The following is a 20,633-nucleotide window of genomic DNA, read 5'->3' as shown; positions in this document are numbered from 1 at the left end:
TTTTCATATAAATCGGTTCAGCCATTATCGCGTGAAAAGGTAACAAACATCCAGACAGACAGACAGACAGTCATACATACAAACAAAAATTTTAAAAAAGCGATTTTCGGTTTCAGGGCGGTTAATTATATATGTTAGGACTAATTATTTCTGGAAAATCGAAAATTACCAGAAAAATTTCGGCTACAGATTTATTATTAGTATAGATTATCATATACAAGGACATATTGAAGTATTTGGATTATTGTTCGGAGCAAGGGGAACAATTCCAAATTTATCAGTTGCATGTTTTAAGTCTTTTGGAATTCCTTTAAACATTTTGAAAATTATTGCTGTAGGCGTAATAAAATATTGCGTTCAGAGTTTACGTAATCACCTGTACACCTAAATTTCTTTATATTCTACCTGATTACTAATAATTATTGAATGAACGTACTTTTCCAAGGGTAACTTCCGTTTGAAAATAACAATCATAACACAAATGTTTATATACACACACACACACACACACACAAAATGATTAAGAATGTTAGAAAAAAACAATCAAAATATTTTTAAAAATTTTCTGGGTACATCTGGTTAGTCTAAGCCTTTCATTATAATGATATTTGGCTACCATATAACAGTAATAATTGCAAGTATATTAAATACTTTTAGTCTGGTCGAATTATTAACGTGATTTGATTTCAAAATTTGATTTAACATCCATAATATCTCGAAAAATTTTCTATTTTTTCCTGGGCTATCACTTTCCCCTTCATATGCCAAGTCGCAACCCAGTTAACAAAAGGAGTTTATTGTCTAATATTATATCTTCAACTACAATTTTGGACCTTATTGGCTCTTGAATTGTGAAGACTGTAGCCTTGGAATTTTGACAAAAAATGTTATTCTAAATTCTTTTAGAATGTTATTAATTAATATGAATATATCTCTTTGGTAACAATCTTCTGATTTAAATAATATATCTGCATACAGTAATCTGTTTAATACGTTACTTTTAATTATAATTCCTTCATCATATGAGGCGTTCCGTAAGAGAAGGGCGAGCCCGTCAAGGGTCGAATTTTGTATTTTTTATTCCTCCGAATATTGAAGACATATCTGCAACGTAAGCCTGGCAGACGCTGGCGGGCTCTCCCTTACTACATCGAAAATTATCATTCTTTGTAAGGTTGGAGAAACTGCGTAGTCTGTGACAAGTTCATAATATTCATATTACTCCGTACGAGAAGGGCGAATACGCCACTCCGCCTGAAGGCGGGCGTCATTCATTGTCTCAGTGTTGTTGTAACCACACTCACGAGTACAACCGTAGTGAGGAATTACGTGTATTTATGGACATTGTAATAGCTTATTATGAGCAATAGTGACAGCGATAATCAGCCAGGAATATCTGGTTATTGTAGGAAACGTCAGAGGCATGTCGAAAAATGGATAAACGTACAAGCAAAGATTAAAGGTGAATCGTACATTAGTACGAAAACATCTCGACATGTGCAAGCTGGCGGTATAGGCCCGCCATGTACTTGTGGGTGCTTCAACGCATTAGTTATGGAGAAAATACAACCTGTATTCCGTAACTTCTGGGAGTTGGGTGATTATGACCTCCAGAATACCTATATTTCTAAGCTCGTAACCAGTGTTGATGTGAACAGATGTCGCATTAAGAACAGGCCGATCTCTCTCAGCTGGTTTTGCCAAAGAGGTATGTCACGCCAATAAAGCTCACTTCTGATAAAGTAAAGGATCTGAAAGCTCTCTTTATCTATGTGCCACAGAAAGTTTCTGGATGACGTGATCAGCAACCAAAACATGCAACTAGCAGTGACCGACTCAGAGGAACATCTTCATGAAGATGATGTAATGGATTATTAGTACCTCTGTTCCCAAAACAAATGGGACCAATTTCGATAGCAAGGGTAATAACATGACGGACATGTATTTATTTTTGTTTATTAATAATTTCAGACACTTTTTAAATGTCATATCACAGTGCGATTAAGTGTTTTTATTTATTATTATTATTATTATTATTATTATTATTATTATTATTATATTGTTATTAATGTCTCCCACTATTGAGTTCGTTCTACGCCCTTTGATTTTCTTAATACAATGTTTTCAAATTATTCCCATAATATTGATGAATTCATAGCCTATTGCCATCTATGATCACTGTTAAGTTTGAATATTAAATTGTACATTTAATTGCAATGTTCAGTGTACAAAGTAATTATGATTAATTACAGACGTGTCTTTGACGGCTTCGCCCTTATCTCGTATACAGGTAAAATACTTTGATCATCGATTATCTCTACAGGTAGGCTAACATTTGGCGGGTTCGTCCTTATCTTACGGAACGCCTCATATACACTAGTCCATTCTAAAATTATGTGATTAATGTATTTTGCATTGAATAGCAACAAAGACAAGACGCTGACTAGTGTCTAATTCTCATATTAATTATCTTTCGGATTTGAATTGTTTTTATTAATATTTACTTCTATTTCATTAATCTGTACTTTTCTATAATGTTCTGTAGCAATAAATTTAGGAAGTTTCCAACTAGTAAGACTTGGAATAAAACTGGCGTCCTCACCATATCAAAAGCTTTTACAATACAAAAGAAAGCTATATGAGTTTCTTTGTATTCTCTTCTATTCTCTATGATGAGCTTAGAAGGAAGTACTTATATCATTAATGCAAGTTATTCCTTTCCCGAAACCATTTTGGCATTCTATTATAAATTGTTCTGTAAGTAATAATAATAATACTAATAATAATAATAATAATAATAACAACAACAAGAATAATAATAATATTTCTGAATATGTTATGACTTTTTTGTGTTAATTGTATCGTATCTGGTTTACATGTTGCGACCTATTATTGGGTCACCATCAGAACTGGTCGTTATTGGTCTTGGCGCCTCTTGTTTTGTTTCCTGTGAGGGTGTGTTCGTGCGGTGTAATGTGGAGTCTAAGAGTGTGTGTGTTCTGAAATTGAGTTGTGTGTTGAGAATTTCATTTCAACATACGTACCATTGAACCAACAGGATTACAACGAAGAGCTAAACACAATCAAATACATAGCACAAGAAAACGGATACAACCCTAACATAATAGACAACATAATACGTAAGACAAAACATAATCACAAAAAACATAAGAATACAATACAAGCAAAAGAACACAAAAAATACATCACACTAACATACGAAAACAAAAACACACACAAGATTGCAACCTCATTCAAGAAATTAAATTACAACATCGCATACAGAACAAATAACACTCTACAAAAACATCTCAACACACAAACAACACAAACAAATACAACCACACAGGCGTATACAAACTCACATGTAATACCTGCAACAACTTCTACATAGGACAGACAGGCAGATCATTTCAAACACGTTACAAAGAACACATCACAGCCATAACAAAATTACAAAACACATCCACATATGCAGAACTCATCACAAATGCTAACCACACCTACAGAGACATCAACACTGACATGGAAATACTACACATCTAACCAAAGAGCCAGAAACTAAACACATTAGAACAATATGGAATATACAGACACACAAAAACACACCCCAATGAAATTCTCAACACACAACTCAATTTCAGAACACACGTATACTCTTTGACTCCACATTACACCACACGAACACACTCTCACAGGAAACAAAACAAGAAGCGCCAAGACCAATAACGACCAGTTCTGAGGATGACCCATAATAGATAGAAACATGTAAACCAGGTACGATACAATTTAACACAAGAAAATCATATACTGCATATTCCGAAGTGATACAGTTTTAAAAGTTTTGTAATCAAGATGTATAATAATAATAATAATAATAATAATAATAATAATAATAATAATAATAATAATAATAATAATAATAATAAACAAGCAAAAAAGATTCTGCCAACTACATGGTCCAAAACCAATAACGTCAATAGATAATGTCTCCATACTGTTGTACTGAACTTTCAAATACAAACTGACAGAGAAATAGAAGCAAGTAAACCAGACATCATAATCCGAGGCAATAACGTCAAGACTTGCCAGATGATTGATGTGGCCAACCCAGTCGATAAAAATATAATAAAGAAAGAAGCTGAAAAACTGCTGAAATATATGGGTCTCAAAATAGAAATACAACGCATGTGAGGCTGCAAGCTGCCGCCACACCAGGAAGTTCGTTCCGGGAAATGCTGAGAAAAATAGGAGCCACACTGAACATCTTTTAACAATTTCTTGAGGACCAGACTTGAATGCATCTAAGAAACAAATATTTTATTTTAGGCGCTGATCACTTTTTTAGTAACAAACATGTATGTAAAGATCTTTACATAGATTATTCATCTAACAGTGCATATACTGTTGCATCCCGGTCGCACAAGTCGCTCCGTGTATGATATAATACAATATTTCGAATATGGAGCAAGGCAGCAAAGGGAAAAAAACCAAAGGGGATAGAATCGACCCGGTGCTGTGGACTAAGCCTAGGCGTAGCTCAGTGCTAGAGCACCCAGTGCGTAGAACTGGAGGTCCTGTGTTCGTCCCTGGCGCCGGAGCGAATTTTTCTCCATTATTAACTAATAAACGAGTCTGGAGCAATGATGAATGTATGTTAAATGTAACCCTAAGGACGTGGTTCAATCTCAAGTACTGTACTACAGTTTTTCCTAGGTTAGAATTTTGGCATTTTAAATCATACAATCCATGTATTGTGGGTCCCTATCACCACGGCATGGCGCGTTCTCAGGTTGCAAATCGAGGAGACGGCCTCCAGATATAATAATAATAATAATAATAATAATAATAATAATAATAATAATAATGGTTTATTTTAACTGGCAGAGTTAAGGCCATTCGGCCTTCTCTTCCACTCAACCAGTATGATAGAAAATTACTACAATGCTGTGAATATAACATAATTAATACAATACAATACAATTCAAAGCTATACAATACTACAATACAAGACAATATAATACATAATTAATATAATACAATGACAATTCTTTTCATCTTCACAACACCAATGAAATAATTATGTAATAATAATAATAATAATAATAATAGTAATGATAGTCATACCTAAATTAAATTAAATTATTAAACTCGATCACAATTATAACTTCAATTTGACTGCGACCGTAAGAAATCGTTTAGCCTTTTCTTGAAAGTGGTTATTGTCTGACAGCCCCTAATCTTCCGAGATAGAGAATTCCATTCACGGGAGACTGAGACAGTAAAAGAGGATGAATAGTGGGATGTTCTATGGGCAGGAATTGCTAAGACTTGGCTCTCTTGTGACCTGATGTTTAGATTGTGATTGGAGGATAAATAGTTAAACCGGGAACGAAGATAATTTGGAGTAGAAGTGTGGAGAACTCGAAACAGAAGAGACAGCGAATGAAGTGTTCTACAGTTACTAAGTTGCAGCCAGGATAAAGATTTGAACGAGGGTGTAATGTGGTCAAATTTGTGAGCATTACTGATGAATCTGACACACATATCGTGTACACGCGGCAGCTTGTTGGAAAAGTTAGTTGTCAAGTCTGTAAGTATTACGTCGCAATAGTCAAACAGTGGTAGTACGAGGGTTTGCACTAAAGTCTGTTTTAATTCTGGCGGAAGGAAGTTTCTGAATGGGTTAAGAGAATGCATGATGTAGCACACTCTCTTGGATATTTCCTTTATTTGGCATTCCCAATTTAAATTTTCGTCCAAGAAAATGCCGAGGTTTCTGACGACGGAATGGTACGGAATAGTGGCATTATTTACTGTAATAATTGGGATATGTCTGTTGTTCATTTTTGATATAAAATATACAGGGACATCACTTTATTTTTACCAACATTTTTAACATTAACCTGGCTATACTCGGAAACACTGTTACCCCCTTCCATTACAGGAGTTTGGTGTTACTAGTGCAATATGTAAACAAATCATTTTACTAGCTATAGGAGGAGAGAAAAGTAGTGTATCCACTTATGTTACAGGGAAATATGATACGATATTCCGATTTTCAGTTTGTTTCTTACTTTTACGGTATTTTATCAAAATACAGTACAGTAGCAACAGTTTTTTTTTCACAAATTCAACTCTTAAGGCAGTTGTATTTATTATATAATGGCTACTTTATTCAGCATATTACCGTACTTTCGGTAACTCTAATTGCACTTCTGCTCAGTCCACACAGATAAAGTTATTCAGTCATGCTACACACCCTACCTGTGCGAAATAAGCAGGGCCAGGTGTTTATGGAGATCGCGAAAATCACGACATAATACATGTGCAATAGATTTTTGCTAATCTTTACGAATTAAGTGATTCTGATTAATAATATGCGGATAAAATAATCGCGACAAATCGCGAAATAGAGTTCTAATAGCGAAATATGAACACATTGCGAATTATTATTATTGTGTCGTTTTATAACGAATTTCATATTCTGAGTTCTTTTTTCGGACTATTTTTTCTTTTGAATTTGTTATAATATCGAATTAGGCTACATTACATGGTATTCTAGGTGTTCTGATTACATTACAAGATTACATTGCAAGAATTTAATATGAGAAGTGAGGTACACAATCATACAACGAGGAATAGGCAATTATTAGATTATCCACTTTGTAGACTTAGTGTGACAAAAAAAATACTATAAATTGATCGGAATCAAATTATTTAATAAGCTCCCTATAAACATTCAACTTCTTCCTGTTCAAATTTATGAAACAAAATTGTACAGTTGGTTAATTAAAAACCCACTTTACTCAATAAATGAGTTCTTTGAAATTGATATACATTTTTAAGCAATGCAATTTTAAAAGTTTTAAACGTTATGGTTGTTGTTTCTTAATTTTTTTTTAATAATGAGATTTTAAATTAAACCTAATGGTAAATCAATTTACATTTAAATTTCAATGTATTAATGAACAGAGCAAATTGCAGTACCTTATGTTGCATTTTTAAAGTTTATTATTAGCCTCTGTTTGTAGTATTCTTAATTAGTTATTAAACATATGAAAATTAGTACTTGATACTGTCTTTTATCTAGTAAATATAGTACTTTTAACTTTATATTATGTAATTTGATAAATATCTACATTGTTTTTATAATTAAAATTTTATTTTGTTTATCTATGAAATGTATTGCAGTAAGATTGTAACATTTGACAATGTCTATAGTGAAGTTTTTCATTCAATGACAATAAAGATTATTATTATTATTATTATTATTATTATTATTATTATTATTATTAGCGAACAAAAAGAGACGGAGAATTCAACATTTCACTAATAATTTGAAAGTGTTAATTTGAGGGCTGCAAGTTTCTTTCGTGTTTAATGCATGTGTGTTAAATACAGTCTCAATGCAACAAATATTGTCTATTGGCCATACCGCACCTTCACCAGAATTCAACGAACCTTTAATATTAATTATTTGGAAAGTACCTAATATTCATACTGAGTTAATACTCCAATTTCAAAATAACTGTATTTTCCAAAATTTCCATTAATACCCGCCAAGAGTACAAATCAATCTCCAACAATCTCCGCCGACACCAATATTAAAAAACTCAAATGATAAAGTTAATCTCCATAAATACCTGGCCTGGAAATAAGCTTCAATAATATAGGCTCTTCCTTCTATGAAAACCGCAACCATATTTCTGAAACACACTATACTCTGTACTGTTTACTTCACTGCTAGCAGACTTCGAATGCAACAGCAGCCGTAAGTTTGTGTGGCTGACGGGAGCAAGAACATTAGTGAAAGGGGTAGGAGTCAAGTACATTCAGAAACGCAGGTACAATAAAAATGCTAGTAAAAATAAAGTGATGTCCCTGTACTTCAAACACATGTCAAAGTTAAACTTAAAAAATCAATATTATAACTTAAAATTTAAAAATCTGCAATACTCGTATTGTAGACGTCTATTTTACAAAAGAGTTTCTCAATTTTATCTAAAATTCTAGGACGTTGTAGCATGAGAAGCTGACCAAAGAAAGCAGCAGAGATGAAAAATAGCCTTAAAATGTCGGTATCGAACACTTGCTTATTTGGAGAGAATTCATAGGGGAATTCTCTGATCTACGGTCCAGTCTAAACCCATTTCTATCTCCAGAAGAAAATTGAAGAGAATTCCTGTTCTTATAAGAAGTGCACAGCGGCTTTTTGTGTCGTCGTTCACCTCATGACAAGAAATGTACATACCAGGACCGCATTTCGCATTTCTTGTCAGGGACACTGCGGCCGTCCCTGATCAAAACACTTGAAGGCGGGAAGCTGTGACGGTGAGATGATGGATAACCCCTCAGAATACTTTATGTATTATTTTTGTCCTGCCTGCAGTTTAAAGGAGATGTTAAACTCTTGGCTGTCAAGAGACTGAAACAAACGTTGTCACACGTAACAAATGTGTCCCTTCTTAGGATATTAAACTACAGGGAACAAATGCGTCCCTATTCAAAACGGGACAAGAAATGTCACATAGGAATTACTAGCACTACTTTCCATATTTTGTCTCACAAAACTGGAAACTGTATTGTTTATTTCTCATCCGCAAAGAAGACATCTGGATGTTACCAGATGACCACAGTATAATACTCCTAAATGTTTGAAACTAATGAAATTGTAACATGAGACTTCCTGAGGAAAAAAACTTCATAAAATAGACACACTGCAAAGAAGAATTCGCTTACGGACTGTAACAAACATATTTTCTTCTCTTTTTTTCCCTCCCGATATGCACTTTCATATGCAAATATAAATCAGACATGAAGAGGTTGTGATGTATAGGAACTATTAAACGATATGGGAATTATAAGTTTTTCCTACGAGAAGATGGGCTGAATCTCTCTCATTCTACCAATCTTTCTACTTATTTCTCTATGGGAGTTGTAACATTTCCTACGAGAAGATGGCTGAATCTCGCCCATTCTACCAATCTTTCTACTTCTTTCTCTATGGGAGTTGTAACTTTTCCTACGAGAAGATGACTGAATCTCGCTCATTCTACCAATCTTCCTACTTCTTTCTCTATGGGAGTTGTAACTTTTCCTACGAGAAGATGGCTGAATATCGCTCATTCTACCAATCTTTCTACTTCTTTCTCTATGGAAGTTGTAACTTTTCCTACGAGAAGATGACTGAATCTCGCCCATTCTACCAATCTTTCTACTTCTTTCTCTATGGGAGTTGTAACTTTTCCTACGAGAAGATGACTGAATCTCGCTCATTCTACCAATCTTCCTACTTCTTTCTCTATGGGAGTTGTAACATTTCCTACGAGAAGATGGCTGAATCTCGCCCATTCTACCAATCTTTCTACTTCTTTCTCTATGGGAGTTGTAACTTTTCCTACGAGAAGATGGCTGAATATCGCTCATTCTACCAATCTTTCTACTTCTTTCTCTATGGGAGTTGTAACTTTTCCTACGAGAAGATGGCTGAATCTCTCTCATTCTACCAATCTTTCTACTTCTTTCTCTATGGGAGTTGTAACTTTTCCTACGAGAAGATGGCTGACTCCCTCTCATTCTACCAATCTTTCTACTTCTTTCTCTATGGGAGTTGTAACTTTTCCTACGAGAAGATGGCTGAATCTCTCTCATTCTACCAATCTTTCTACTTCTTTCTCTATGGGAGTTGTAACTTTTCCTACGAGAAGATGGCTGACTCCCTCTCATTCTACCAATCTTTCTACTTCTTTCTCTATAGAAGTTGTAACTTTTCCTACGAGAAGATGGCTGAATCTCTCTCATTCTACCAATCTTTCTACTTCTTTCTCTATAGGAGTTGTAACTTTTCCTACGAGAAGATGGCTGAATCTCGCTCATTCTACCAATCTTTCTGCTTCTTTCTCTATGGGAGTTGTAACTTTTCCTACGAGAAGATGGCTGAATCTCTCTCATTCTACCAATCTTTCTACTTCTTTCTCTATGGGAGTTGTAACTTTTCCTACGAGAAGATGGCTGACTCCCTCTCATTCTACCAATCTTTCTACTTCTTTCTCTATGGGAGTTGTAACTTTTCCTACGAGAAGATGGCTGAATCTCTCTCATTCTACCAATCTTTCTACTTCTTTCTCTATGGGAGTTGTAACTTTTCCTACGAGAAGATGGCTGACTCCCTCTCATTCTACCAATCTTTCTACTTCTTTCTCTATAGAAGTTGTAACTTTTCCTACGAGAAGATGGCTGAATCTCTCTCATTCTACCAATCTTTCTACTTCTTTCTCTATAGGAGTTGTAACTTTTCCTACGAGAAGATGGCTGAATCTCGCTCATTCTACCAATCTTTCTGCTTCTTTCTCTATGGGAGTTGTAACTTTTCCTACAAGAAGATGGCTGAATCTCTCTCATTCTACCAATCTTTCTACTTCTTTCTCTATGCGAGTTGTAACTTTTCCTACGAGAAGATGGCTGAACTCGCTCATTCTACCAATCTTTCTACTTCTTTCTCTATAGGAGTTGTAACTTTTCCTACGAGAAGATGGCTGAATCTCTCTCATTCTACCAATCTTTCTACTTCTTTCTCTCTTTCTCATTATGCTCGTTATTGGAAAGTTGCATTTCAAATTATTCTTCTTTTACTGCAAGGATTAGGGCCTTGGACCTTTTCCGACATCAAAGGAGGCTTTCGTTCCATCTGGTACGTGGTCGATTCATGTCTCTTTAACTCTTCCCTTAATACATTATAAGCGTTTGGTTTCGGTGACTTCCCATCCACAATATATATCGATATCAGTTGTTCTTTAAGTCCCTAATCGTTTCAATCATGTGACAAATTTAACTTCATAATGAACGTTACAAAAATTTAACATGCTGTCAGTTAATAATTCAAGTTGTAAGTTACAAATTAGGAATATAAATAAAAGTGTAATTTTAACAAAACTTGACAGAGTACACTGTGTCCTAAAAGTTATGGTGGGGTTTCAGAGGATTATACTTCTTGAACGAACAGCGGCATAAATATAATATTGGTGTTAGATGAAAATAAAACTCTCAAAGTTTTTCGCCTATAAGTTTGAGGCAATGAGGAAACAAAAGACGGTAACAATCGAACAAATATAATAATTTTCACTGTTAAAATTAATTATACAAGACATATGTCTAACGAAAAGTGCAGTGTGTTTTGCGGCTGGCATAATTGGAAACTGTGACTAGTGGACGTGGGAATTTCGTCGCGTATTCAACGAAGAGCCACCACACGAGAATAATATTGTACGACGTGAATTTCGTAGCGGTTTTAACGAAGAACTACCACACGAGAATAACATTCGTCGTTGGGGTAGATAGTTAACAAAGACTGGAAGCCTATTGGAGAAAAAGTGTACTGGAAGACCATCGACAAAGATGAAACGGTAGAAGCTGTAGAAGCCATTCAAATAGCATTTGTTCAGAGTCCAAAGATATCAGTTCGTAAATGTGCCCAAAAATTGAAGGATTCAGAACCATAGTGGGCCAAGGGCCATTTACTAAAACCGTAGGAAAACAGGGGTTAAAATGAAGTTATTACCATAAGTCAATGGAAACATATAGCAAGTAATATAAAGTGTACACATTAAAACTAAATGATATGCCAATCTTCATTAAACTATGGTATTCACTTAGCTTTAACCCTTGCTTTCTTCGTTTATAATAAATGGCGCTTGGCCCACTATGGCTCTGAACCCTTCAATTAGGACTTCCGAAAGCAACAGTTCATACAGCTTCAGAGAAACAAATCCTTCTGACTCCTTACAAACTTCAAATTGTTACACACACTTCATCCAAATGATTATCACAAAAGCCACCAAAGGTATGAGTTTGCTCTATGAACAGGATATATTAAATCCAACAATAACAATGACGTGTTAATACATAAACAGATAAATAAATAAATAAATAAATAAATAAATAAATAAATAAATAAATAAATAAATAAATAAATAAATAAATAAATAAATAAATAATGCATTTTGATTCTTCTTTATTTCAAAGATTTATATCTTTACTAGTCATACCCGTGCGCTTAGCTGCACATCTTGTTGTAAATAAATATCACTGACTTAAATCTGTTATATTTCCAAATACAGCCTTGTTATTATTAATGAATAGGCCTAATTAGTTTATTATAAGTTATAAGTCGTTTGCTAATTCATTATTTTCAAAGTTATGTTTAAAAGTATGAATGTAACTGTTATTACCATCCAATATACTCTGGAGTTGTTCAATTAATTCTACTTAGGGTATATGTACATGAACGGCCACAAATATTATCAGAAAATGCACGCTCTAAACTTCCAAAATTTTATAAGGAAATGAACTCACAATGGGACAAAAATTACAGGGTATCACAACAAGACTTATTAGTACTTAAATATCTGATAAAATATAAAAAAGGTTACTAATATTTTTAAGAATTCACTTTTTACTTTAAATTAAATTTTCCAAAATTTGAAAATTTTCACTTATATTATTTTATAACTCCACAACCATTAGAGGTAGAATTCTAAAATTTTGTACACTGATTTAACATGCATTAAGGAAAAAGGTAGACTACGATTATGCCCATTTCTTTGAAAATAAAGACATCAGGTTACAAAACATTACAGTATGTAAATTTTAATAGATTTTATATAGGACAAATGAAAAATTAATTGTATTAAAATAAACAACTCTACATGTCTGAGAGTAGTCTACTTTTCAGAAATAAGTGTTTATTACATGCAGGAAAAATATTAAAGAAGTCAGAGAGACCAAAACAATGTTATGGTTACCAAATAATGTAACTGCAGAATTGTTTTTTTCATACTCTGATAAAACTGGTTTGAAAAATATAAATAGTAACCTTTTTAATACTTGTATCACATATTTAAGTTCTAAAAAGTGTTGTTGTGGTACCTTGTAATTTTTTTCCAATTGTGATTTCATTTTCTTATAAAATTTTAGAAATTTAAAGCCTGCATTTTCTGATAATATTTGTGGCCGTTCACGTACATATACCCTTAATGTTTTCAGCGTAAGTTGAACATATCACAGCCATAACCAAACTACACAACAATTCAACCTACAGAGAACACATCAGAAACTCCAATTACAGCTACAGCAACATAGACAACGACATGAAAATACTACGCATCCAGCTAAAAAAACCGGAAACTTGACGTCCTAGAACAATATGAAATTTATAAAAATACAAGAACATAGCCACATCACATCCTGAACACGCAACTGAATTTCAAAACACACAACCTTTTCGACACAATAATGAACACATTCAACCACAACAGAAAACCAGAAGATAGCGCGGGATCTCCACAAGGCTTTGGATAATGAAGAACAAAACTTCGAATCTAGTCAGCTAAGATAAATCTTAAATATTAACACAGTAAAGAAGTTGGAAATTTAATCAGTGCCATGTTCCTGTTTCTGTTTATGTTCTCAATCGGCCTTCTAGTGCTTACATCGCAGTTTTCAAGTTTGTGTAGTCTACCCGATTGGTTGCATGTTTTGTATCGTCGTTTTGTCGTCTGGATGAAACTCTGTAGCGCGTCCCGACCTCGTGCAATCGATGAAGTATTGGGGTCACGATTTGAGGCTCTCAGGGATTGTACTGCTAATTTGCTACGCTTCGCAGCCTTCCAATCATGCAGTCAATCTCGTTCCTCTTTTTGATTGACCTCGACTCACCGAATTGACAGTTATTAACTTATTTTAGCAAAGTACAAATGAGTTCGATCCCTTGAAAATACTCTTACATGCCTTCGCTCAGTTACAGTATCTTACGAATATACACCAACCAAACCACGAAGTTATCTAGATTAGAGGGCATTTCGGAAGGCGATCAGCTGCTACATGCGTCGTAGCGTTTCTGGTATGTGACGTCACAAGCTTGTACACTAATCCCCATTTCAGTTTAGTTGATAGGCTTTCCCCTCTACTCACACTCTTTACCATTCGTGAAGGGGAAGATGCTACTGTCTATCTTACTAACGTTCGACTAATTGACTTTGAACATAGTGAAAATTCTTATTATTGAAAACGTTTACCGGTAATCTAGATTTCGAAAATCTATACTAAGCGTTTTCATTGCTGTTTATATCAACTGGCACATTAAAAAGCTACTGACAGCAGAACATAAATGTTTTCTTCACCGCTAGTTGCTACTCTACGGCATAAACGACGGAACAATCTGCACTGTGTCACTCCCCCCTGACTTCATAATACAAACTAGCATCCCGTTATTTAATTAATTATTAATTGAACATTTTGTAAGAACAACACTAAAATATACTGAAACATGTAATTGTCAAACATCTGTGTCACTGTATTTTATATCCATTTATGTACTTTATTCAATATTTTATTTTCTTGTGTGTACAACTTGGGGGGGTGCAGGTATAAGAGGTAACAGCTACCGGTCTGTTATACTGACGGACTCAGGGCAAGTAGAATGGGAAAGAAATGCCTTCGCATCCTCTCAACTTGTGTGAAACTTAGAACCAATCGGAATCAGTCTATAACAAGTACATCCCGAGTTCGTTTGTTCACGTGCGAGTGTTTCAATACATTGAATAAGTAAAAATAACATTTACTGTGTGTATGTCTATGTGTGTATGATAGAGAGAGAGAGAGAGAGAAAGAGGGAGGGAGATAAATAAATGAAAGAAGAGACTGTAAAATGCAAATATTGCACAGGCAGGCTACAACGTTGCTAATGCGCAAGAAAAGACAGTGGGACTGAGAACCGTGCAAAGAATATTGTTAGTGAAGGAAACAGGGTTTGTTTGGTGTCATGCTTACAGTAATCAACGGCTAAAGTCATCATTGTCTTCTGATAATTTAAATTCTCTCCTGCGCTGTTTTTATTGCACGTGCGCGTGAAGTACGATGCGCGACGTGGCAATGTTGTACGCTGCCTTGCTCTCTCTATCTGTCTCTCTCGACGCAAACCCTAGCAGATTACCGCCTTCCGAATTGCCGTCGACTCTAGCATCGGTGGAATTGGTTATACTCTGGGTCACACTGAAAGTTCTGCAAACTTATATGTAAAGCAACAAAATCATTTCTGCTTTCGGCAGTATTGCTTCTCAAAACAGCCTCTTTAATCTTATGCACCTGTTGAGTATATTGAGTATCGTACAGTCAATGAACATAAATTTGTGCAATTGACGAAGTCGAGTAACCGAGGTGGTGTTACAAACTTTCAGGGATGGTGGCGAAGGGCACAATTTGAGATGAAGAACCCTGGCCCGGAAATGACCGAGTCGAAAGTTACAAGCAAAAATAGTTCTGCGGAAATGAAATAATTTTATTCCTCTGGACTGTCACTTTGAGAGAGGAACATAGGTTAAGGGTGTTAGGGCTAAGAGGGATGAAGTTACAGGAGAATGGAGAAAGTTACACAACACAGAACTGCACGCATTGTATTCTTCACCTAACATAATTAGGAACATTAAATCCAGACGTTTGAGATGGGCAGGGCATTTAGCACGTATGGGCGAATCCAGAAATGCATATAGAGTGTTAGTTGGGAGGCCGGAGGGAAAAAGACCTTTAGAAAGGCCGAGACGTAGATGGGAAGATAATATTAAAATGGATTTGAGGGAGGAGGGATATGATGATAGAGAATGGATTAATCTTGCTCAGGCTAGGGACCAATGGCGGGCTTATGTGAGGGCGGCAATGAACCTCCGGGTTCCTTAAAAGCCAGTAAGTAAGTAAGTAAGTACACCTTATTTATGTGTATTTATCTATACATCTTACAAATACTGCATTCATCTGACGTTGTTTACGTTGTCTACTTACAGTATTCCATTCAGTGCGCTGTGTGAGGGATGGGGACAGGAAACTACACTAAAGCAATGTAGATAGCGTAATGTGTAACAGACATGGTCGGTCCTGATATGCACGTCTGTAGACAGCAGTGTATGGGTACAAGTTGCAGTGTCCAGTCGATCAGTCCTAGTGAAATGGAGGAGTACACGAGAGCGGAATAAGCAGATCTGATTTTTGAATACGGATGAGCCAATGGGAACAGTAGACAACCTCACAGATTATATCGGGACAAATACCCACGTAGGGGACATTCGGCCCATGCCATCTTTCCACGACTATTCCAAAGGTTAAGGCAAGGAGGGCACGTGGTGCCAAATTACAATTCCATTTCCACACAACTATTTTTGCTTATAACTTTCGACTCAGTCATTTCCGGACCATGGTTCCTTATCTCAAATTGATACATGTGCCCTTCGTCATCATGCCTGAAAGTTTGTAACACCACCTCGGGAACACTCTGTATATAACCTAAACAGCAGAGACAATTTGTATCAAACACACTCAAAAACATTAATATTAAAAAACTCATTAATATCATAAAAGGGTTTGTTGATTAACCAACCAGAGACAAGTCTGTTAAAAGACTTCCTTTCCAGATTGAAAACATGTGTTGGAAATTTATTTGCAATTTTTAAAGACATAATAAAATAAGTATTCATTATTTTGGTTGGCCTACGCTTAGGTATATCAAAAAGGTCACGGTTTCTGGTGTTGTATAGGTGAACATCATTCCTATGTATCAACATATTTGTGAATTATCTTTGACAAAATTTAGGGTTTGATAAATATACAGTGATGTTACAGTCATTATATTTTCATTCACAAATAACGGTCTGCAGTGTGCCTTCATTGATGAATTTGTTATAATTCTAATAGCTCTCTTTTGTAATATACGAACCTTATTAATATGAGTACTATTACCACACAAAAATAGTCCGTAAGAAAATATACTATGAAAATAAGATGGGACCATTTATCAAAGCACTGCAGTCACTTTTCTAGAGGCACTTAAAACTCCAATTCGTGAAGCCCTCAATCGCAGCCTCAACGAAGTTAAAGATAGTTGGGCATAAGAATATACCAGATCAGGACTGTATGGATGTTGAAACATTCATTTCACATCTAAAGTGACAAAATGTCCATTGTCCGTTCGGCAGTGTGGGACGATGCATTTTCATAGTGGAGGTTGGATGCTCATTGTATTCTTCACGTCACATAATTAGGAACATTAAACCCAGACTTTTCAGTTGGACAGGGCATGTAGCACGTACGGCCGAATCCAAAAATGCATATAAAGTGTTAATTGAGAGGCCGGAGAGAAAAAGACCTTTGGGGAGGCCGAGACTAGATGGGACTAATTTGAGGGCAGCAATGAACCTCCGGGTTGTCTAAAAGCCATTTGAAATTAAGTATCTCTTTAATTGAAGGGTTCAGAGCCATAGTGGGCCAAGCGCCTTTTATTAAAAACGGAAAAAGGAAAGGTTAAAGTTAATTGAATACCATAGTTTAATGAAGATTGACATATCATTTAGTTTTAATGTGCATAATTTATATTACTTGCTATATGTTTCATTGAATTATGGCAATCACTTAATTTTAACCTTAATTTCTGCGTTTTTAATATATGGCGTTTGGCCCACTATGGCTCTGAATACCATAATTTAATGAAGATTGACATATCATTTAGTTTTAATGTACATACTTTATATTACTTGCTATATGTTTCATTGAATTATGGCAATAACTTAATTTTAACCCTTATTCTCTGCGTTTTTAATATATGGCGTTTGGCCCACTATGGCTCTGAATACCATAGTTTAATAAAGATTGACATATCATTTAGTTTTAATGTGCTTACTTTATATTACTTGCAATATGTTTCATTGAATTATGGTAATCACTTAATTTTAATCCTTATTTTCTGCGTTTTTAATATATGGCGTTTGGCCCACTATGGCTCTTAATACCATAGTTTAATAAAGATTGACATATCATTTAGTTTTAATGTGCATACTTTATATTACTTGCTATATGTTTCATTGAATTGTGGTAATCACTTATATTTAACCCTTATTTTCTGCGTTTTTAATATATGGCGCTTGGCCCACTATGGCTCTGAATACCATAGTTTTATAAAGATTGACATATCATTTAGTTTTAATGTGCATACTTTATATTACTTTCTATATGTTTCATTGAATTGTGGTAATCACTTATTTTTAACCCTTATTTTCTGCGTTTTTAATATATGGCGCTTGGCCCACTATGGCTCTGCATACTATAGTTTAATGAATATTGACATATAATTCAGTTTTAATGTGCTTACTTTATATTACTTGCTATATGTTCATTGAATTATGGTAACCACTTAATTTTAATCCTTATTTTCTGCGTTTTTAATATATGGCGTTTGGCCCACTATGGCTCTGAATACCATAGTTTAATGAAGATTGACATATCATTTAGTTTTAATGTGCTTACTTTATATTACTTGCTATATGTTTCATTGAATTGTGGTAATTACTTATTTTTAACCCTTATTTTCTGCGTTTTTAATATATGGCGCTTGGCCCACTATGACTCTGAATACCATAGTTTAATAAAGATTGACATATCATTTAGTTTTAGTGTGCTTACTTCATATTACTTGCTATATGTTTCATTGAATTGTGGTAATCACTTAATATTAATCCTTATTTTATGCGTTTTTAATATATGGCGTTTGGCCCACTATGGCTCTGAATACCATAGTTTAATAAAGATTGACATATAATTTAGTTTTAATGTGCATACTTTATATTGCTTGCTATATGTTTCATTGAATTGTGGTAATCTCTTATTTTTATCCCTTATTTTCTGCGATTTTAATATATGGCGCTTGGCACACTATGACTCTGAATACCATAGTTTTATAAAGATTGACATATCATTTAGTTTTAATGTGCATACTTTATATTACTTTCTATATGTTTCATTGAATTGTGGTAATCACTTATTTTTAACCCTTATTTTCTGCGATTTTAATATATGGCGCTTGGCCCACTATGGCTCTGAATACCATAGTTTAATAAAGATTGACATATCATTTAGTTTTAATGTGCATACTTTATATTACTTGCTATATGTTTTATTGAATTGTGGTAATCACTTAATTTTAACCCTTATTTTCTGCGTTTTTAATATATGGCGTTTGGCCCACTATGACTCTGAATACAATAGTTTAATGAAGAGTGACATATAATTTAGTTTTAATGAGCTTACTTTATATTACTTGCTATATGTTTCATTGAATCATGGTAATCACTTAATTTTAATCCTTATTTCTGCGTTTTTAATATATGGCGTTTGGCCCACTATGGCTCTGAATACCATAGTTTAATGAAGATTGACATATCATTCAGTTTTAATGTACATACTTTATATTACTTGCTATATGTTTCATTGAATTATGGTAATCTCTTAATTTTAATCCTTATTTTCTGCGTTTTTAATATATGGCGTTTGGCCCACTATGACTCTGAATACAATAGTTTAATGAAGAGTGACATATAATTTAGTTTTAATGAGCTTACTTTATATTACTTGCTATATGTTTCATTGAATCATGGTAATCACTTAATTTTAATCCTTATTTCTGCGTTTTTAATATATGGCGTTTGGCCCACTATGGCTCTGAATACCATAGTTTAATGAAGATTGACATATGATTTAGTTTTAATGTGCTTACTTTATATTACTTGCTATATGTTTCATTGAATTATGGTAATCACTTAATTTTAACCCCGTATTTTCTGCGTTTTTAAGATATGGCGTTTGGCCCACTATGGCTCTGAACCCTTCAATAATTATTAAGTCTGTCTTTATTTTCATTGTTAATTTCTTCTTCAGTTTCATTTCCTCTTCTTTATTCACACTTTCAATTTCCTTCTCATGTCTATCGCATTTGCTCCTCCATTCTCTTCCCCCTCTGCTCTTCCCTTTTCCTTGCTTAGTCGGTCGCTATTCCCACAGATGTATTTAAGAAACCGACGACTTTACCACATTGTGAGTCTGAAAGACAACCGCAAAGTTCTGCTGTTACTGCACTCCGCGGTACTTGTGCCAGTATTGCACACTCGACATCTTGACTCCTAATCGAAAATTCCTGAGATTCTTTATACTTTGGAGTCGGCGTCACACGTGTGGTGTTCCAATTGATCCTCACGTGTTTTTTAATTTCACAGGACGTGATGGGATTCGGTCCGTGTAGTCTAGGAATGCAGCATTTAAATATAATCAACCGACATGCATGCTCAGGATCCAATAAGTAGTAAATTAATTTACACCGCGGTTAATGGCTGCACGCGTTGGAATGCCATCACACTGGCGCGATATTAATCGTACACTATTGCTCGAGAATATTCCTGAGGGAACGTGAAATGAAATCTGAAAAATTTTACAATGAAGAGATGTAAAGTATTAAAGTTCACTGGGTATCCAAGAAATATTACTACAACAATGACAAAAGTAATGAAACAGAACTACGTAGGTCTAATCCATAAACTACCAAACTATCGTTTTGTTAACCCAAAGTTTTTACACACTATAATGTTTCGGAGACAGAATCCTAGGCCATCTGTTCATAATTCAAGATTTATTTCGCTTGAGCTCCAATTTTACAACTGCTTCAAGTAAGGAATAATAATAATAATAATAATAATAATAATAATAATAATAATAATAATAATAATACAGTTTTAATTACTTGTTAATTAATGTGTTCAACATCG

At 34.5% G+C, this 20,633-nt stretch overlaps 1 protein-coding gene across 2 annotated transcripts in view; it reads right to left on the bottom strand.

The window, feature by feature from the left end:
• Positions 1–20,633, bottom strand: part of TkR99D (Tachykinin-like receptor at 99D) — an 823,748-nt gene that overhangs the window by 480,132 nt on the left and 322,983 nt on the right. The window lies entirely within an intron of this gene.

The sequence above is a fragment of the Periplaneta americana genome, chromosome 13, assembly GCF_040183065.1.
Source record: "Periplaneta americana isolate PAMFEO1 chromosome 13, P.americana_PAMFEO1_priV1, whole genome shotgun sequence".
Classification (NCBI taxonomy): domain Eukaryota; kingdom Metazoa; phylum Arthropoda; class Insecta; order Blattodea; family Blattidae; genus Periplaneta; species Periplaneta americana.
The sequence above is the reverse complement of the archived record's forward strand: the minus strand, read 5'-3'. Positions and strand labels throughout refer to the sequence as shown.